At 47.4% G+C, this 22020-nt stretch overlaps 1 long non-coding RNA gene across 2 annotated transcripts in view; it reads left to right on the forward strand.

Annotated features, from left to right (window-relative positions):
• Positions 1-617: 617 nt before the first annotated feature.
• Positions 618-22020, forward strand: part of LOC144148661 (uncharacterized) — a 446918-nt gene continuing 425515 nt past the window's right edge. The window contains exons 1-4 of one of the 2 annotated variants that reach the window (XR_013318015.1): positions 618-1134; positions 2175-2256; positions 2730-2816; positions 3483-4053. This is a non-coding gene — a long non-coding RNA (uncharacterized LOC144148661). Of the gene's footprint in view, positions 1135-2174; positions 2257-2729; positions 2817-3482; positions 4054-22020 lie in introns of those variants that run through there. The other variant, XR_013318016.1, reaches the window with a different exon arrangement.

A 22020-nucleotide genomic window follows, 5' to 3' on the forward strand; every position in this document is an offset into this window, starting at 1 on the left:
TCTTAAAGGGACACTGCAGTGAACGAGTTGAACTCTTTGGTCTGCTGCGCTTTGGTGGCGCCTTCAACTATTACTTCCAATGGTGACAGACTTGTTTGCGATGGAGATTTAAGCCCCTTCACAAACAAGAGTACCTCGGGATATTATTTTTGCTCAGCTACGTCGCAGTTTCTACTCACTTTGTGCGTGCTCAGGCATGATTTACGGCCAATGTGCCCCATTCTGCAAATTCATAAAGGTTGCGAAACTCCTGCTCAGAAAGTGGCACCCACATGTATTCTTCCCTCTACCCTCTCATTCGACCCCTTTTAGAAATCAATGATAAATTTGACGTCTGCCGAGAGAAAAGTAGCCTGAAAAGTTACAAGTTCTTGCATATTGCTCCCAGCTTAAAAAAAAAAAAAGTTCTTTCTGAATAAATTACACCCAATTTGGTCAACAGAAAAAAAATTATACGATTCGGTTAAGGGGAATAATATCGCAATGCATGTATGCTAGTTCATCTTCATGTCTACAGGTTGCAGGCCAATGTGGATTTTTTTGTAACCAGTAAAATTAAAATTTAGCCTGTCGCTGACAGCAGCGAAATATTTCAAGAGTACACTCTAATCCTGGTAACCCATAATGTAACTTCTAAACGGAAGTAACCTATAAAATAAAGGTTACAATGGATTCATTTTGATGTTTTCTTTATCCCAGTCCGTTCTAAGGGTTACAAGCGTGAGGTTAAAAGCGATTTATAGGTTACAATAATGATTTATAGGTTACATCAACAAAATCTGACATGTAACCTCTACGTTGTAACCTATAAAACGCCCTGTAACCTCTAAGAGATGCTCGTCGCGCCTTCTCTCCCGGCGGCCGTTGATTTCTCCGTTGCATGACGGGATATAGAGAAATGGCGGCGCCGGCAGGCCCGGTGGCCGCGTTTTCGCGCCGCTCGAGCCTTTTAACCGCTGTGATACCCCTACGATGAAGCGAGGATTGCTGTTACAAGACTCATTTGTCGGCGTGAGTCGCGGAGGCTGCGGCGAGCCCATTTGTGACTGGCAGCGCTTCACGGCCCGTTCTTCTACGACCAGCATCAAGTTCGCATGTTGGACCAATGCCCCGGCGCCAGTGAAAGCGAACTCGGTGAGTATATTCCCTTAACGGTTTCCGTGCTTTCATTGGATGTATCTTTTCGCTGGGGACTTTTCAATTTGAAATTGCAGCATTCGAGAGGGATTTTCGTTACCTGACTGGTTGCTTCGCTGGACGTTTTCTGTTGTCCGCGACGGCAATTGAATGAACTCACGGGCTTGCGTTCGTTGCGTCAGAGTAGAGCGGACGATCGGGAAAGCACAGATAACGGCGCCCGTGACCTGCTTTCTGCTCTGTTTGCGCGCCTTCGTCATGTGTTGAGCGTTTTGTTTACGCTGTTCGCTGCATCGGGCGCACTTGACGAGTTATTGGCCCATGTAATTGTCAGGTAGCTCTGTTTGAATAATTGAATTTTTTCCCATTAAAGTCTTATATTATCGCGCTATTCTCTGGGTATTATCATTTTGTTTCAGCCGTCGGGAAATGTTCATTTTTCTGGCTGCATATATTCGGAATGGTGTCTAGTTTATTGGTCTTGTAGTAATATATCCGGATAAACACAAGGTGTGTGCTACAGAAAAGTAGTCCACTTAATGCTGCCCGAAATTTCTAAACTCACTTTTGTCCAGCACAAGCCTCTTTTTTGTGAAAGTTTGCCTTACGGCACAATAAAACGTTTTCGTATGTACAACACTCCTCATTTTTTTCATTCTTTTCCTTGAGTGGGTAAATTTGGTGTTAGACATTTTGAGACAGCGGGCCATTTCCACCATGTTAAGCGGTTTATTATTCTCATTCGCACAAATCAGTCATTTATTTATTCGCGTGGTATTGCAGGGCAAATGATTGTCTCGCGTGATCCTAGTGTAGTGCAGTAAAGCGACTTTACAGAATGGTGGTATGTATGAGCCAGCATGCAGGCTGCTTGATTGTTGTTTTTTGATGATACAGAAATTGTGACGAATTACAAAGAGACAGGTGCAGGTGTAAAAATGGGTTCTGCACCCCCATCGGATCCTGGCTGTTCAAAAAGTGTGGTTGCATCTGGCTACCTATGCTATGACTTATCAGCACTACTGTTTTTCTTGCAGGCAGTGTTCATTGAGCTGACAACCAGGATTCCCCTGCGTATGACACAAGTTGAAATGAAGTCTGATTTCCGTGGAAACAACGGTATGAAAATGCAATAACTAAAACACATTCATTCAAATATTCTTTGTAAAGATGGCACCCAGGCCTGCACAGACAAAAGTATGATTCACTTGTAAAAATGCGAGGCCTTTCTTCAAGTGTTATGATGTTATATTTCGTATCTTATTTTGCCTCATGTTTAGTGACTCTTTCTATCAGTTCGTTACTACATGAAAGTTATGAATTCACATAACGATTTCCTCAGCATGGAGCTTTGTAGTTTTTCAGCAACTCTAGCTATTCTATAAGATGCGTGGTTTTGCAGAGCCAACAAGAAGAACTCTTTTTCTAAAATAGCTCTGTAAGAAATCTCCAGTTGTTAGTGAGTGCTTGTGCTGTGTTCTTTTTTTTCGTCTTGTCAAGTTTGAAGTGTTCTTTCATTATGAATGTATACCAACTGCCCGGCTCTAAAGCCTATTACATTTTAACCCAAATAACCCTTCGAGTCATTACAGGTACAGACCTCCTGGGAATGCCACTTGAAGATCGGTGCAAGTTCTAGATGTATCCTTTCCCACAACACATCTGGACGAAGAAAAAATGTAAGTTGGCGATTCCTTTTTACTGATAGCCGAGGAAGAAACCACCGATAAGAACACTTTACTTAAATGAAAAACGTTTCGGCTTCCACGTGGGATCCTTGTTCAAAATGAAACTGCCAGTACAAGGGAAAGGGGGGGGGGGGAGAAGGAGGAGGATGTTTAAGTACAGCCAAAAATGTGACGCAGGTGGCGTTAGCATCGTGAAAGCACGTTTCCTGGGTTTAGTGCGACGTTCGCTCTGTTTCGTGTACGAGTGATTCCACATGAAGGCGCGGAAACGTTTTTGTTTTCTCTTTTGCAAATGTACGTCAGTTTATCTCGTAGCCCAAAGTTTCTTCCTGTTCTGGGTGAGCATGCAGAAACATTTCGCGAGATAAACTGGAACACGGCACGATTAAAATTCGGGAAGGTTGGCCGGTATGACTTTAGTGGCTTCGTGCTGTTCTGAACAATGCGGCCAAATTACTCTGTGTAACGATTACTGAAATGATGTGAAATTATTAGGAAAGGCCGTAAATTACTCCTCTGGTGTGGCCTTTCATTTCATTCTCTGGTCTCCGTCTTCATTTCCGTGCAATATATTTTTCGTACTTCACATGCCTGTGGTTTGGTGTGAGGGGCTTATGGTTGCACTGGATTTTGTTCTTTTTCTGAAATTTTCTGTAGATGGCTCTTCAAGGTGGGGAAATCCAAGTGACGGCCCCTCACATATATACCTCCATCTGCGGCAGCAGGGAACAAGCAGGGAAATCTTCAACGTGCCCTGATTTTGTGCCTGCTTGTGTACTACGTAAATTGCGACGCTTATCTCTGAATTTTTCCAAGCGCCTTTTTTCGTGCAGGAAATTATAGATACCATTTAAAGTTTGTCCAAAAGACAGATTGCCATCGGCCTAGAAACTTGTAAAGACAGGTTGCAATCGGCCTAGAAACTTGTTAGTGCTGCATAAAAAACGATAACTTGGCGTGGGAATCACAACTCAGGTGGAACTGTAAAGAGGAACCTAAGAGGGAAGTGTAAAGATGGATTCGTAAAGGCGAGTGAATTCCAAGTGTAATATTAGACTGAGTGAAACGGAGAATGTAGGGAACATGGCCATAAACACTGCTTTGTATGAAAAAGTGAATTTGTAATAAATGTTCTTTCTACTTTCCCACATTCTGCGTTTTTTCTGTGGGGAACCATGACAACAACACTGTACTGGGAAAGTGCACCCCTGAGAACCATCTTATAAATGTAGCTCAAACTCGAATTCATCTGAAATTGTTCAATGGCAGTATCCAAACAATTCGGAATGCTTTGCATACATCCGTGCAAATATTGAGGTAAAGAATTTGTATATTTGGCCATGTTTGTGAAGCTGTTCACGCAACATTTATTAAATAGGTTTAATAAGGATATATGTATAAACCGAATTTTACTTGGAATTCCAAAGCAATATAGGAAACACCAATTCGCCCAGGAGTCCGCACTCGTCCAATACTCATTAAGGAACGATAATAACGTTGGGGTGGTTCGCAGCTTTGCTTTTTAATAAATAGCCCACAGGTGTTTCATAATAATAAATGTGAATGTTCAAAACTACCGATGCGAAACTTCTGGAAATGTGCTCCTGTTAAATGCGCAAATATGTGTGCATGTACTGCAATTCTCTTTTGATAATCATGGCCTAGGTTGTCAGACAAGAATTTTTGGCTTAGGGCTATGTTATAACTTTGGCGTCCTTTTGAAGTATGCTATCAAGTGCATCTTTCCACTCAAGCTTGGTTTCACTAAAGCCTAATGTTGTTTAACTAAAGCTCAATATAGCAAAAGACCTATCATGCATGTTTGATACCGGTTTCTTAAACGGCACAAAGCTGATGCAAACATCAAATTTAGTTATGCCTGTTTATAGGACTTAAGCGTTGCCAATACTCACGAAGATTTTTGGGTGACAACCTGGGTAACGGTTATCGAACAGGTAATGCAATGCATATATATTACGAGAACATTTTCAAGCTTTTTTGCACTGCTGTTTTAGGAATTATAAAAGTAATTTCTCTTTTAGCCCCAGCCGTGTGGCCGGCAGTTTATTCAAGGGACGAAGAAAAGACACCCGACGCAAAAGTTTAGACGGCGCAATGGACAGCATGGTCGCACATATCTTCCACTAACGCAATGTTTGTTTACCACGCGGGAAAGGCGCCTTGGGGGTGTCGCCACAGCGGCGCCGGTGAAAGCGCGCCTGGCGCGCAACATCACACCTTCCAATTTGTGTGGCCTTGCACGGCGGTAGATGTAACTTATATAAAGGTATACATGCTGAAAGCTGCAAAGTAACCCATACCTGCGTAACCCTTACGTGTATACGTATATAAAGGTTACGAAGATATAGGTTACATTTGTACCTTATAAATTATAGGTTACAAAAATTCGAAAATGTATACCTCTATTAAGGGTTACCCAGCTTAGAGTGTAGGATAACATTATCAGAGCAGCGAAAAAATGGGAAGGGTATAGATAAATAGATAGATTAGCTTATTGGCTACAACACACGTCATCACCCAATGAAGGGATGACGTGTGTCATCCCCATGATCAATCAATCAATCAATCAATCAATCAATCAATCAATCAATCAATCAATCAATCAATCAATCAATCAATCAATCAATCAATCAATCAATCAATCAATCGCTCCACCATAACGTCGCGCACGGGAAGCACAGGAGACAAATTAGGGGCCACTTTTCGTTACGCGGACTTATGGGGAACTTTTCAGCTTCATATATTAATGAAATTCGATGTAAACGTGCTCGCAATGTGCTTCTGCATCCTCCCTCCATTCCGTGGACTTTCGTTTGTGACGTAATAGCTGTTGTCACTTCATCACCGAGGACAATTTTGCAAAAGGAACGGTACTTTGTACGCCCTTGTCTCGGATAAGAGCGCGCCAGTGATTTCCCTACACCCCCCTAGGGGGTGTGTAGACCCCCCCTAGTTTTTCTGGACACCCCCCCTTGAATCCCCAAATTTAACTCTTGTCAGTCCTTGTATGGACCTTTTTCAGTATCGATCTGCGCATGCGCGGGCTGCCCGTCTGCTATTCTTGGCAGTAGCCTCGGGCAAAATAAACAAAAGTGCGCCCCCCGAGCTTGCTGTTAGCGTTGCACGTATTTATTTCCTTTTTTTCTACAGCTCGTGGCAAGTTCGTATGTGCACACAAAAAAGGCTTTCAAAGGAAAGGGGCAAAGTGGTTTGAGGCTGACCACGCTGCGTGCACCATGCTACCAGCCAGGGAGTAGCGAAAATGAAAAAAAAAGTAAAGGAAAAGGGGAGCTTCAACGGCCGCAGATTATTCACGGAAACTTTCGCCTGCTACCGTGACATTCATATGAACGGTACGGGTTACGGGTGGGTGCGGGAGCAACTGCAGGACGAGAACATTTTGTGCACGAGTTCTCCGAAACCCAGATATTTTCGGGGGTGTGCCTTACTGCCATTTTTAATACGCCGAAGTGGAATACCGCGCGGGGGACGCAGCAATTCCCCACTTGCTTGAAGTGATTTTGGGAGTGACGTCGGGTGCCCAGGGAAAAATGGTCCAATGGAGGCAGCGGAAACGCGAGTATGCAGGACAGTCCCACGGTCGAGGGAAGTTTATTTAACTAGTTATTTAACTTAACTTAATTATTTAACTAGTTAACCTAACCTAATTATTTAACTAATAATTTAACCTAATTATTTAACTTAAATAAATAACTGAATTATTTAACTAGTGGGATAAAAAAACAGCTTTTCTAGTTTATGAACCCCCTCCCCCCTCCCCCCCCCCCCCCGGGCCATTGAGACACCCCCCCTTGATTCGACGCCTGGGGAAACCCCTGGAGCGCGCTATATACGGCTCCTAAGGCGGTGTGCATACTCTATATTTTTAAAACGACAAGTGGACGCCGGAGGCGCAATGTCTTAAAGTATATTTATTGTATGCGCTTGCTTCACTGTACAGTGCAAACTGCAACAATCTCAGATATTGTGAATAAGGAAGGAAGGAAGGACGGAAGGTAAAGGAAAGGCAGGAATGTCAACTAGGCTGCGTTCTAGTTTGCTAACCTACCCATGGGAGAGGGGAACAATGGGAAAAAAGATGAAAACAGTGAAAGAATGGGAAGGTAAGGACAGAGCGCAAAGAGGTGTATCCAGCGTTACGACAATATATCGACGATATAGTTCATTGACTTCATAAAGATTAGCGTTTTGTGCTACAGTCTTCTGTGCAAGTTCGTTTTTATGTTTTTGTCGCCTTGTGCTTAGATGACGGAGAAGGCCAGTGGGCAATATTGGATTCTTATGAGGAGCGTTACCTACAGTATAACGCTTAATAGCAATTATAATGAAGTTCACTTCGCGTTGAGTGTGCTTAATAGAAGACACCTGCAGAAAAAGCTGGTGCGATGCCAGCTTTGCGGAGCCGAGTGGCACACTGGCCACGCCCTCCCAACGGTAACAGCCGTCGCTCTCGCACAGTATTCACGATGATTAAATATTCAGAGACACACTTCAGACTGCTGACCGATGGGAATGTGTAAGCATTACATTTTATATCAAGCTATGCGATCCCCCTTGTTTAATAATATTTCCGTCATTATTAAATCATCATAATCTCCGACAATGTCTTCGTCATCAGGAGATATAAATCTTGCGGGTAATTTTTGCATCGTAACTGTTGATGTTGCTTCGGCAGTGGGGGGTTTAAGCTGCAGCAAACGCATGCATGCATGCATGCATGCTTTGCTCGCCGTGAGGCGTTGTTTGGTTCCCTTGCATCTTCTTCTGAGGCGTGGGCGACCACGTTTCACAGTGGCTGTGACGTAGATTCTATACAGAGTTCGTGGCAGTAAAGACAGTATGCATATACACAAGCGTGTCCGGTGGCGCTATTGTGTCCCTTCATTACCATCGTCCTGATTCATTACACCCTCCCGAACTTCATTTGGTCACGTCCGGAATTCGAAAGCGGCCGATAACAGCTGCTGGTCTACTGACCGCCACCACTCCCGAATACGGCACACCTGAAGCTTGTGGGATCGAATGATACTCATCTCGAACGCACTGGAATCTATCTCTTCCCCGTGGTCTTCGCAAAGCAGTGTAGTACGGTCTGACAGCCTTATTAGTGCCTCCCAACGGACAACACAAATGGTTTAACGGGTTTCATGAGAACTTAATTCAGGCTTTCGCATCCTCCTTCCTCGTCTCTCAATAACAATAACACCACAGGGCCTCAGGCCTAATTATAAAGTCATGGTTTCCTACATTCTCGCTGTACTGTCATGGAGAGGCATGGTCAATCGGCCTTGTTGAACGTACACATATACGCTGTTAGCGTGAGCGTGCTTTGCCCCTTCAATAATTAGCACGCTGAAATTACTCACGTAGTCTTCGGCCCTCGTCTGTAACACACGTTTTTCAAGTCAAAGGCTGCTTCGCCTTTGCTAGGTGCACCTTTAGTATAGCTATAGAGCCTAGTATTGGCCGTGGTGCGCAGCTGTAGAGGACGCCTGCTCAACTTGCAGTACGCGTATAGATTCCGAGTTTGAATGCTAGAAACGAATGCACTCACTTCTCTCTTTTTTATTTTTATTTCGCCGTCAGACCAGTTTACAACTACATCGCTAGATCATGCAGACGCCGGCCAGATGTTCGTGAAATGGGATATTCAATGCTTTCGCATTACAAAAAACTGTCGTAAAGAAGAAAAGGTACACTATAACCTCAAAAATAAGAATTCACAGTGTCAATGATGCATCGCAACTGCTTTGGCAGTGTGAAATGCACAGACGTCCTGACTCTGTGCATCGCAAACAAAACCCTAACGAAACAAAAGTCTGAGCAGTTATGGCCATTTCTGAAAGATCGAATGTTTGCGTTCAAAAAATTTGTCGCATGCAGTTCTTAATTTTCATTCATTCTTTCGCCAGTCTATTTATGATCACTGCAGGACGAAGGCATCTTCATATCCCTGGCCAGGTCAGCGGATCATAACACCAGGGTTGCAAGAGTTTCCGGTCTCGAAGCGTTGTTTGGGCGGCAGAGAAGCCTTCCTCAACGTTCCCACCCATCCAAATTAGCGACACTGGCATCCGATAACGCCATTCCTCCCCGCACGAGGCCGCCCTGTGGACACGGGGCATGTGTAACTGTACCTACTGTAATTTAACGTGTGCATATGTAAGTGACGCACATGCGTCTTATGAGCAAATGTACTTCCAGGAACCAACTTCCTTTCCGCCCAGGTTTGCAGTGATGTAGCGTAGCTACTCGATCAATGAGTGCAGTTCTACGTAGTAGAAACACGTACTGGTTTCCGATTATTTTCGTACGATGTGATACGGAGCGTTACTTGGCGCTTCTCACAAGCACACAAGTCCCTGGTTGTGCGCCGAATTCGCGCATTTATGAACAAAGTCTTTCCTGCGCGCTTCTCAAAATCTTTGTCAAGTATGCGATGGCGGCTGAACAAGTTTTCTAACAGTTTCAAATTCATGTATTTTTCATACACTGGGCCCAGCCGTCGTGGGTCAGTGTCATAGCTCAGACCTAAAAGCGAGAATTCGATCTCCGCCGGGCCGGCCCGCTTTCCTGATGGGGCGAATAACGAGAACACCCGTGTTCCGAGATTCCGAGAAAACCCCATTGGTCAAAATTATTTCGGAGCCTCGTAGCTGAAGGGCCTAGGTTCGGCGTGTACAACACCCAGAAAAATGAATTTTGTAACGGCGGAACGTTTCAGCGTTGGTTAATAGGACCGCGGTCGTGGCGCGATACCAGCAACATGAACGGGAGACGTATAAAGGCGGCGCTATAATGAACACAACGTTATAGCGTTCCAGTTCTCGCTTACTTGACGCCACCGACTTTCTATGTGCGCAGTATTCCTGTAGGCGTAGCTTTTTTACATGGCGCATTTGTTCGAAGTTGCCAAGTACTACCGTAAGGTGAGCAGGTGTCTCTAAGGAATTCCTCAGGAATGTTGTCTATGCTCCGTGAATTTGAGCCGTTACCATAGTCTTATTCCTCATCAGCCCGCGTTGCAACAAATGCACTGACATACTTCTTTCGAACAAAGAGCTTGTGCAGAAGGCTATTGTTAGAAAAACTACTGGCAATCAATGAACTTTAACCATCACTATGGTTACACATCATTACCCCTTCCATCACATCCCTTTTTCTGCTTTCTCGTTTTTCACTATTTCCCTTTGCTACGTACAGGATAGCAAACTAGGCTGGATAACATTCCTGCCTTTATTTTCCTTCCTTCCTTCCTGCCTTCCTTCCTTCCTTCCTTCCTTCCTTCCTTCCGTTTTTGACATTCCTGAAGCTCTTGTGTCCTCCCCGATTCTCGTACGGGATACAAATCCACTAAACTTGCAGGCAGGGACGAGCAACCCGATGGCTATGAGTTTTAGAAGCACTGTTTGCAAATCGTACTTATGCCCGAGATAAAAGCACTGGCGGATAGATTGAAGCGAGAGAAGTGACACAGCGCCCGGATAGGGAATATCACACCGCCGCCAGCTTTAACGCGTTCTTCAAGCTCCCGACTACGCAGTCCGAATACTCAGCTCACGGCCCGACAACGAACCGTGGCAGAAATGTGCGGATTAGCTCCGCCGTGCTTTCTCCGGCAGCCGCGGGAGGTCGCCACCTTCCCGAAAAGCTCTAGCGGTCGTTTCGCCGTCCTCGTGGCTCCCTGGAGATTTTCAAGCCCACCTTCCTCTCTCAGCGTTGAAGTCCCACACAAAACGTAAAAAAAAAAGCACTACAGGCAGTGGAGGGCGAATGAAGGATTGAAGGAGGACGAAACCAGAAAAAAAAAAAAAAGAGCTCTTTCCGAAGGCCGGTGGAACCGCATTTCCTGCGCGCTGGAGGCGGTGCTTATAACCCCGATTGTCGTCGGCTCGCTTCGCCTCCTTTCCACTGCGCTGTCTGTGACAATGACAGAAGGGACAAAGCGTCGGAGTACCCTTGCACACTTTTGTGGGGACAGAAAAAGTGGGAAAGGAAGGGGGGGGGGGTAGCGTGAATACACTGTTTCCACCCGAGATCATCGTATAATACGAAATCCAGCTTCCAGCGAGACGGTAACGGTGCCTAATGGGAACACGCGGACGTATACGTGCGTTAGCCTCAGCGCGTTTTAGTAAACGCAAGGACTTTCTAAAAAAAAAACCATAAAGAAATAAAGGTGAAATGCACTGTACCACGCAGGGCGTGATGGGCGCGCAGTTAGGATTTGAAGGGGCGGTACGATCGCGGGAAAAGTGTGTCCTCTAAAGCAGGAAGGCAGAAAAGTAGGCGAGGAATGGCTGTCGCTCCAGCCGTCGCCCCGGGGAGCCCCGGAAAGCCGATCGACGGGCCGGCTGGGAAGCCAACCCATAAAAGCTTCAGAGAAATTAACAGATTAATGCGGCCGTAATTGAAATCAACATAATTGATGTTGCCACGCTCGCGCACCCCATGGGAGCTGAGGAGCCTGAAAAAGTAAAACGTGAAGTAGCAGTCAACGACGGCGAGTGGCCTCTGTGAAAAAGGGGGAAGGAGTCGGATGAAAGAGGCGAGAGCACAGCCGTCCCTTGAATCCGTTTTCATACGGCAGCGTGCCGGTTTTCCCCAGATCCCGCTGCGCTGAGCCCACTGTTTATTTTCCATTTTCTCCTCCTCCCCTCTATCGCGTCCACTGTCTTCATGTGTGTTAACGCGTGCGCGCGGTGTAGACCCGCGACGAGGGGAGCGACGGGAGAGACGGCTGCAGACCCGACCTGAGCGCTCCCGGGTTCACTAATAGCGTGTGCTGTCGAAGCCGGATTAACTTTTTGCAGCGAGATGCCGTCGAGGGGGCTCTAACAGGTCTCGTGGCTCCACATTGAAAGCGCGTTCCGGTGTTCCGTCTCTTCACTGACTCCACTTCTCTCTCCCTCTTTCGTCTCTCCATATCGAGTGTAGCTGTGCCGTTCTAATGGCGATATCCTCTTCAATTTAAGTTTTATACATCTCTCTCTCTCTACCTTCGATACTGATTTCTTTCTTTCAGGGCCCTAGCTGCGTTGGGCGATTTATAACTTATTTAAATAAAGTATACTTCATGGGAAGCCGCGCCGTGTGTTTGCCGCGGAGTGATTCATAACATCAAACGCCATCCTGCCTGTTAGGTGCAGCTGTACCGTGTGTTCTCCTTGCCATTTTTGTTCTTATTCACCATCGGCGCCCTTCCCTTTCAACTCGTTGGTAAGGTGAATAGATGGTTACAACATCGGCTTTCGTAGTGCGTATAGCGGGGGTGACTCCCGCATGCGGATGATGTATGTACGATAAATACAGTCGAACACGGATATATCGAACTCCAAGGGGATGGCGAAATAGTTCGATATATGAAAAATTCGATATAAAAAATATAGGCTCTGAGACCTCATTTGTGGCGGACGACCACTTACCGATCTGCGCATTCAAGAATGACAACTAAGTCCGCACTAACGACGCAACAGGATGCTTTATTTGCGTGAAAATAAATCGCTCATCTTGGCCTGCTTCTTCGTCCTGTATATGGAATTAAAGACGCTGGTCTCGATCTGCTCGAGGATATCCAGGTGCGACAGCCCAGTTCCTCCATTTCGCCGCAACTACGTCGAATGAAGCTGAACGCAGCCGCCAGTTCACCGGTGGAGTACGATCGTGTAGCCGCATCCTCGTCCGGACAATCTTCGCCACTCGAGCTATCAGAAGTTCCTGCAACCCCAGCTACGATATCCCCGTCACCGGCGCTCGGAACAGCCTAAACATTCCTGTCAGCGTTCACGAAGTTGCCGGCAGACACTCCGGCTGGAACAGCAGCTGGGAAAAGGGATGACAGCTCGCGAAACGTGTCGTCCATGCCCTCTTCGTCGTCGTCGCCGTCTTCGCAAGCTTCCGAAAATTCAGACGTCACGAAGCCTGCCTTCCGGAAGCAGTTGGCCACGCTCTGCTTTATGCTGTTCCAGGCACCCGTCATCATGCGTATGGCCCCCACCTGGTCAACTTTAAGCTCGGTGCCCATGCGGAGGTTCATCAAAAGCCTATAGAGGAGTCGGCTCCTGTACCCAACCTTGAACGACTTTGTCGAGTGGTCGAGGGGCTGCAGCCTGGCTGTTGTGTTCGGAGGCAGAAACTTGAGCTCGATGTTGTCGAGCCCGCAGGTGGTTTGGTTGGCCGAGCAGTTATCCATGAGGAAGCAAGCGTGACGCTCCGAGGCCCCGGCTTCTGTCCCTGTCGGGTTTTGGCGAAGGCACTAAGCGACCGCGGAAATCGGGGGTGCAGCGACCGCCGAAGAGCACCTTCCAGCTCGCGCGGCGTTCGATATACCCAATGTCGGGAAAAATACCGTTCGATATAAACGTACGAATTCCTATACTTTTACACAGAATTTTCAAGGGGATAATTCATGAGTTCGATATAGACAATAATTCGATATACCCGTGTTCGATATATCCGTGTTCGACTGTACAAAATAGAAGAAAAAAATCTGTTCTCAGACTCCCCTTCAATCTACTCTGTGCCCCGATGGAGCACAGTATATTGTGGTATGTTTGTTGTCGAGAGCGAGTTTTTATTTTTGAGTGAAGTTGCTAACGTCGCATCGCCTAGAATCCGTCGGGTCTGCCATGAGGATGAAAACCTCCTACAAAATCGGATGGGGACAAAATTGTATCTTCTTGTAAGGAGAGAAAACTTTTTTTTCAATCCGAGGTTAGTGAGCTATCGGGAGACGTGAGTGAGTGAGTGAGTGAGTGAGTGAGTGAGTGAGTGAGTGAGTGAGTGAGTGAGTGAGTGAGTGAGTGAGTGAGTGAGTGAGTGAGTGAGTGAGTGAGGGAGGGAGGGAGGGAGGGAGGGAGGGAGGGAGTGAGTTAGTGATAAATCTTTATTAAGCGAACACCGAGTGCACATGTTAGGGTACCCTCCCGGAGGAGGGCATTCTTAGTCCAGGATACCCTTTCTGGTGGCGGATGTCTGCCCGAGCCCTCGTCAGCAGAACTTGCTGGATCACAGGGCCATGAAATTTCTCCTTGCGGAAGGAGCAGTGCCGTTATTCATCACGCCAAAGAAGACAGGCGGCGGAATGGCGGTATTGAGGAGCGGGTCGACCGCCACCGCCTTTTCTGATTGACACAGTCCCGTGCTATGATTCTTAATACATCGGGGGTTAGCTTCACAAGAATGCAAGCCTAATTTGGTAAGAACTCAGGGAGCAATATTGTTTCCCCTTTGGTCACTTTTCCCATTCCTTTTTTCTTGTCCTTTCGTGCCATTAATGTGAAAGCAGGGGGGAACATGTTAATTCCCTTTCGAAGAATTGGAAATCACAGGAAACATGACGCCAGATCTAACGGGACACATTTGTTCCGGTGCCAACCCGCTCTACGTGGTGGTGCTGGTATCTATAGGCGCTGTTGGTTGGGCTGCAAAAACAAAATACGATCTGAATAACCTCTTCGGAGGCCCCCCTCATCTACAAGGTATAAGTCAGCCCGCCATGGCTTAAAAACGTTACAAACGTTACATAGCTGATTGATTGATTGATTGATTGATTGATTGATTGATTGATTGATTGATTGATTGATTGATTGATTGATTGTAGGGTTTAACGCGCCGACGCAACGCAGGCGACGAGGCGCGCCGTAGTGGAGCGCTCCGGATTATTTTTGCCCAGCTGGGGATCTTTAACGTGCGCCTAAATCTCGTACACACGGACGTTTTTGCTTTCCGCCTCCACCAGAAAAGCGGCCGCTACGGCCGCGAATCGAACCCGTGACCTCGAACTCAGCATCGCAACGCCTTAGCCCCTGAGCCACCGCGGCGGGTAAACGTTACATAGCGTTACAAACGTTAACACTAGCGCACATTATGTGTCATACACCTTTTTTGCCATATGGGCACTCATGCGGCTTTAATGAATCACAGGAATAATGTGATTGTATAAAGGTCCTGTTTATTTACTGCGTAGGTGTGAGACCTGTCTTACCGTCGCCATCTGCAATTTTTTTTTCCTGCGTCACTTTGTTCTCGATGATTTTTACAACAATGATTAGGAAAATTTGTGCTTCATTTTAGCGCGCTGTTGGCACGTGCACGATTTAAGAAAGGACAATGTAAAGCCTTTTACGCTATAAGTACAAATTAGCGTCGCCGTGGGATCGCCCTTTAAACCGCGCTAATTAAAGCCTTCCGCATTCCGTACCGAAAGCTCTTTCCTCGAAATGAAGAGAAAAAAGAAACTGCGCCACAATCGAGTAAAGTCCCCTCTAAATATAGCGCAGGGCGAGCTTAGCACGCGATGGGAGCACCGAAAAGGTCAGACGCAAAAGAACAAAGAAGGGCCCACTCCTTGGGAAGAACGAGCAAATTTCCCCCAAGGCGCCAAGTCCGGGGCTAACTTGGGGCTGGCGCAATTACGGGTTAATTCGCTCAGCCGCATCCAAACCGAGTCGTGCCGAGCCGAGCCCGTAGGACGTTTGCTCACACGAGAGTCGCTCCTCCGGACGTGCCTCGACCACAGATTCTCTATTGAGATTCGGCGCGAGTGAGTTCCGTTTCGTGATTTGCGTCGCTTAACTGCGCGAACCGCAAAACCGAACGGAATTCTCCAAGTCTGTCCTTTTTTTTCTCTCGCCCAACTCGCCTGCCTTTTTTTTTTCCTGAACGAGAAGCGACGCGAACGTTGTTACGTTCCCGCTGCCTCACGGCCCTTTCATTAATAACCTCTCCCCCTCATCCACGCAAGGAGGCAGAAACGGCGTTTTCATTCCGCCTCTATTGCTTCTTTTCCTTGTTTTTTTTCCCCTTCACCTTCATTCATCGAACTGAGCGAACGCCGCTCAGACGGTGTGGAGTCACGCCACGCGCCAACGCGCGCTACGGCCGCGCCCTGCGTGTACTCGCGGAGCCGAGCGTTCCGTGCTGGGCGCCAATCTGTATGAATGAACGTATACAACCGCGCTTCGGTTCACACAAAACCGTACTTTTCGCCGTTTCCGCTCGCGAGGAATGCTCGAGGAAACGAAGGTAATTGCGCCCAAGCGGCGCTCAGCCCGTTGTCGATGCGAACCTTCGATAGCCCGGCGCTTCAAAAAAAGAATAGAATGAAGCATATTGTGCGTGTATTTCGGGTCGCACTCGTGTTTGCACTGCTATTAATGCCCGACCCGGAGCTAACGGGGATGCGTCCCAAGCGTTTGTGACCGCTGTACGCAGGAAACATTGTTTTCTTCGTGCCTCATAATTTCTTGCATTTAGATGGCAGCGCAAACACTGTAGGACTCTGGTACATGAAAATTCCGTTGTTACGAGGGCCTTGACTCCTATGTCGATGCAGGTGCGAAACGGGGTTGGAGGCGCCCTTCAACCATGTTTACGAATCATATTACAGTTGAACACGCATATATCGAACACGGATATATCGAATTATTGTCTATTTCGAACAGTGCAAACATCCCCTTGAAAATCCCATGCAAAAGTATAGGACTGTTGTACGCATATATCGAACTCCTGATCATGGGCAAATTCGATATATCGAATTCCGCGCCGAAGGTGCCCCTGAAAGTTTGCTTCCTCTGATGGGGTGGAGTTGATGATAATGTTGACTCATCGCAGGAGCTGCCTGGCTTGGTGAGACAGAGGCGGCGTCCGCGGCATTAACTCGCTTCGATGGCCTTCAACAGCTGTATTCACGCTAGCACGAGGGGCAGCTCCATGATAGCTAGAACGCCGATAGTGGTTGGGGCGAAAGGACATAAAGGAGCAAAAGAAATTGACCAGAGGCACTCTTTTTCTGTGTTTGAGCTGTTTGGTGGCTCGTGTAGGGGGACCGATGCGGCTTTGTATGTTTGCTTTGTCAAGGCATCCATTTCGGAGCAACGAAGGCGGGAATTCGTCGGGTGCAGGCTGCTGAAAAGATGTTGGTTGATAAGGCGTTCGGAATTCCTCGCAGTAGTTTTGATGGCGATGCACGCATCAACATTGACGTAAAGGCGAATGCAGCACAACCCGCCCCGGCTATTCCGGAGCGTGTCGGGTGCAAAGCGACTTCGTTGCACGCCTCCAGATGGGGGAGGTGTTCGGTTCGGATACTGAAGATAACGGCACTCAGTGCCTGACAACGTCCCCAACCGCCTACTGCAGCCGAGGTTACGTCAGCGTTATTCGCCTCTGTTATGGCATAGTACACAGCATTGATTTTCGCATTTGTGCGTGTTTGTAATCTTGAAGACAATTTGGCGAACTTTACGACGCAGAAAAAAAACAAAACAAGCGAAGCTCAAAGACATTTCAATGATAAATAAAGTGCGGTGGTCATCATGCTGCGGTTCGGATTTTCCGTGCTTTGAGGGTCAAAACGGTAAACTACCGTTTTCCCCGACTTCAGAAAACTCTCAGTGATGTGCGGAGTTGTCAGATAATCTTCAGATAGGCGTATTTTATATATCGAATTATCGATATATCGAATTCTTTCGCGATCCCCTTGGAGTTCGATATATCCGTGTTCGACTGTATACCTGTGCCGTATATTTTCTGCATGTAGTTACTGATGCTGAATCGTTTGTCTCTTCTCCCTGAAGTTGAAAGCGGATTTCAAATGAAGCCACTGTGAATACCCGTTCGAGCTAATGTATTACCACGTACTCAAACATGTGAATTTAACTGTGAAACGCGGACTAATTGCAGCAACCATACGATTACGCAGAGCTAACACAAACTTTTCCTCTATACAATGAATAGCGGTCTTCGTTGTGAATTTTCTCATCTAACTAAATTCTCCCCACCCAGCTCACATACACACACACCATGTGCACCCCCCGAGCTCGTACCAAAACCAAAGCTCCACAACCATACGCGCCCGACGAGAGCACCAACAATGAGCCGATAGCGGAAACGATTGGCTGACGTCCCCCACCACCCCCTCCTATGAGGCTCTCACCCAATAAGTGGCAACCGACCAAAAATGTGGGGACGCTTCGCTCTAGTGGCGCAAAGACAGGGAGACAGCTAAGCTGGCGGCCTCACCAATAGCCTATTCTTGGTACGGCGAAGAATTAGTCATGCGTGCAGACTCGGCCAAGTTTTCTGCGTTCTTATGCTTCGAGACTCGGTCGTTTTCCGCGTGGTGTCATCGGTATACCCATGAAAGGGCAATGACACACGGTCATTAAAGTATGTACAATGTACGCATGCCCACCGGCTTTGCGGTGAAGCTCCAAGAGTAGCGGAAGGGCGCAGCAGGACGAGCGCTTGTTCAAAATTCTTGAATTCGTTCGGTTCCCGCCGTTTCACTTGTGTTGCCTGGCATGTGGTACGCTAATTAGGAACTTAATTAGCGTTATCGCTTCTCGGCATTTTGGCTTCTTTAGTTTTGGCCTTAATTCTTCTCTTTGCACCGACAAAACGTCATCCCTCGCGGCAACAAGCGATTGAGCGAGCCACACCGCGACATACGTTTCCAAAGCCGTGCATGTAAGAGATGTGTAATGCTTCCGACAGGTGGCGACGTGAGTCCACCCATGACAGGCGAGGCAAATTTCCTGCGCACGTTCACCGGCTCAAGCACCAGCTTGCATAGCATTGCTGTTAACCCCCCCCCCCCCTCTCCCCCGCCAAAAAAAGAAAAAAACCCCGTGGCTGCAGTCTTACGATCACCTTGAGATCATTCCACTCAGCCTGGGTTGCTGCGAGTAGCATTCTCGCTGTACAGCCGGCGACAATGGTCAACGTTAGCTGCACACCTATGGTATTTGAAGGCCTGTCACGAAGAACTTTTGACACTCTATAAAAAATAACCGGAATGAATTGTTCGCCAACGGGTTATTGAAATAATCTTTGCTTGCACCCGTTGTCATGATGCATCGCCAGCGATTTTCTCCTTCTAGTTTTGTAGCGTGAGCTACACTGGCTGAGTTTGAGCAGTTTCGCGTGGCTCCTGGAGAGCCGTGCTGCGGATGCACGAAGAGCAGTGACGTCACACGGCCCACAGCTGGCGCGCCGGAGCCACCGCCGCACGCGCCTCCCCGGTCTGCGCATTCCAGAGGAGTGACGTCATACCCGCGGCAGATGCACTGGCGCCGGCGCGTGCTCAGCTGTGCGCCTCCGTTGCGCAATAGTCAAATCTGACGCTGCGCTGAACCACCGAATCGTCTTCGCGGCAATAGAGAAGCCACCAGACGTTGAGCAAAAATAAATGTACATGTGTCACATAATGCGTATACGCCTCGAGCGCTGCCTGTAGGGGCGCCACTGAAATCCCCATAGTAAGGTCCCTCCAGTTTCGAAAGCAGTCGCGGGAGTCGCCGGCTCACTCACCCCTGTCGCCGTTGCTTTTGCGGCACGTTCGCGACTGCTATTTTCCATTTTGTATGCGTTGGAAATACATATTTATGTGGAGCAGTCACCATGTTCGCAAATGCGGTGTATTTACGAGAGTGTAAATGTTTCTTACGCAATCTTAATGTGGTACATTCGGTCCGCATAAGCGCCAGGTGTGTGTCACAAGCCGGCGTCACGAAACCGGCATATATGCATAGAAATGATTGCAATTCCACTGCCCTGAAATTTACTAACGGTACCCCCGTAAGCAGCGTTCGTTCAGATGCTCATGCTACGGCTATACACTGCAATGTAAATCGGTTTCGTGTGCTTTCATAATCTAGCGGAGCGCTCATTACTGACAGCCCGCCAGTTACACTTCATATCTCGGATATTGATCACTACCCTGAACAAGCCAATGTGGCATAAATTTCATGGATATTCTACGCAATAAGTACGATGGATAATGCAAAATTACATGCGTCGTCTTGTCGCGAGGTGAGCGTGAGCTTTCCCAAACAGTCATCGGTTACATATATCCTCTGCTTATACTCGCGGCCATGACTAAACGCTTCTTCGAAACATCATCATATGACACACGGGGCCTGAAGAATTTAGGACAAAAGTGAAATCAGAGGGCCTTATCAGATACCACACTCTTCCAACGACACCTTTTACCGCTTGTGAACTGCATGCTTCCTTACTGTATGCTTCAAAAAATGTGTCCGCCGAGTGATCAGCTGTCAAAGTCGAAAAACAAAATAAAGGTGAACGCGCAGCCTGTGTGTGATTACTAAAACGGTCATTCCTTGATTTCGCTCCGCATTACACAACGATAGTTATGCGGCTTCCTCCTCCTCCTCCCTGCCTTGGAACATATCAGTGCATTTCGCATCTAGTTGGTTTAGTGAGTTCAACCTTGCTTGTAAGATGAACGTCTCTAGGATTTCCGAAACTGCACTGTTTTTTTTTTCATTCCCGCACGAGCTATTACATTGTTTCCGTACTTGGCAGACCATTTATTTTTCCGTGGTTTCATTAAATCTCCTTGTTCCGTTCTATCCGGCGGGAGTGGGAACATATTTAACGACTCACAGACTTGGAATATACGTAACATGTTCACGTGCTCTCAATATCTATAAAAGGCACAAGTTATTGTCATGTATTAGATAATCACCTCCCCGAATGATATTTTTGTACGAAGTGTATATTCAAAACAAGGCCGAATTCGTTGTCCACGCGGAAAAACGAAACTAACCTCTCATTCCGACAGTATTAGGTCTAAACGAGGTATCGATAGAATTAACTTGCGCCTGAAATATTCGGAGCTGACAGTGGGGATATGCCGCTGCCGTCGCCGACGCCCCTTAAAGGGACATTGAAGTGATATGTAAACATTGCGGGATTACTTGCGCAAATTGTAGTCCGGAGTCCCCAGGCCATGTTTCGACCACCCTGGGCGCGTTTACGCGATTTTATTTAGTAGAAAAATTAATTCGAAAATGCTGCTCTCCTCTCTTTACGCTCGCCCATTTTCTGCGGCGTTTTCGTGTAACGTCAGGAGGGGATGAGCTGGCAATTGGTTGCGTTACTGCACGGCTCCCCGGCCTTCAGAAAGAGTCAGTCGGCCCAGCGTTTCGTCCGCCGGCCGCCGACGGGTCGTCGCAATTCGTTCGCTCAGTTGAAACGAAGCCAGGACACGTTTGTGAATGGAAGAATGTGCCTTTCTTTACTTGGTTAGTTTGTACACTGTATCTAGCTCCAAGTCAAGGTCGCTTCACACAAGCGCTGCACAAGCGCACATGCGACGCTTCGGTGACTGGTACGCCAGTAGGAAAATATAAGGCCTCTTGAAGGCGGGAGAAGAGTCAGCGAAGTCAATATAGGTACTAAGGAAATAAAATCAACTGATATTTTTACCGTACAGCGTAAAACTAGGGTGCGGGAAGCACTTTTTTGCGCTGGGCGAACAAGCAGAGCGGTCAGCAGCACGACTACGCATCTGCGAACGCTTTTCCTTCTACGAAATGCAATTGCTAGACGTGAGCTATTGTGGAAACTCAAGCGACGCTTACGGCACGAGCGCAATACAACAAATAGTCACCTAAGCTACTTGAAATGCCAAAACTAAATAAAAGTGTAAACTGGTTATACAATATATACTCTATATTACCAGGAGCAACAAAGCCCGCCCCCGTGGCTTAGTTGTCTGGGCGCTAGGTATGCAAGTGTTTTGCAAGTCACGAGTTCGAATCCCCGCGGGCACGTGCTTTTTTTTTTTTTTGTAAGTTAACTTTTTCGTTTTCTGCCGATGTTTTCTTCATTGAGTTCACCTTTTTTTCGGCCGCAACGTTTATGGCTCCACGAACTAGTTCACAGAACGCGCGCAGGCTGGCACTGGCGCGCTAGCGAGTTCTTGTTGGCGTGCTGTTGCCATAAGCACCGACTGCTTGCAGGCAGTGGGCACAGGCCAGAATGAACAGACCCTTGGCCTGGTGCGAACACGCTTTTTACGGTACAGGCATGAGGGAGGCAAGCTCCAAATATGGGGGAAAAGCGCATGACATTTGGGCGTCTGCGGGTACGCGGAGGGCGTCCATGCACTGCGTAGGCCTCGGCTAGTGGATGCTACGATTCCAAGCCGTCCTGGGAGGCTTATCTTTATGCATGTTTACAGCTGACAACATGGTAGAAGCGCGGTACGATGATTACTGAGCTATTGAAAATGCCCACCCAACAACGCCACCAGTTGTGTTTTACAGAACCGAAACCGAAACGGAAACTTGTTTGGTTGCTCACCTTGGGCATCGTCCAATCACGGTGCCCGCTCCTCCCA

This window comes from Haemaphysalis longicornis, unplaced genomic scaffold, assembly GCF_048455015.1.
Source record: "Haemaphysalis longicornis isolate Haplotype H1 unplaced genomic scaffold, Haemaphysalis longicornis Haplotype H1 scaffold_8, whole genome shotgun sequence".
NCBI lineage: Eukaryota > Metazoa > Arthropoda > Arachnida > Ixodida > Ixodidae > Haemaphysalis > Haemaphysalis longicornis.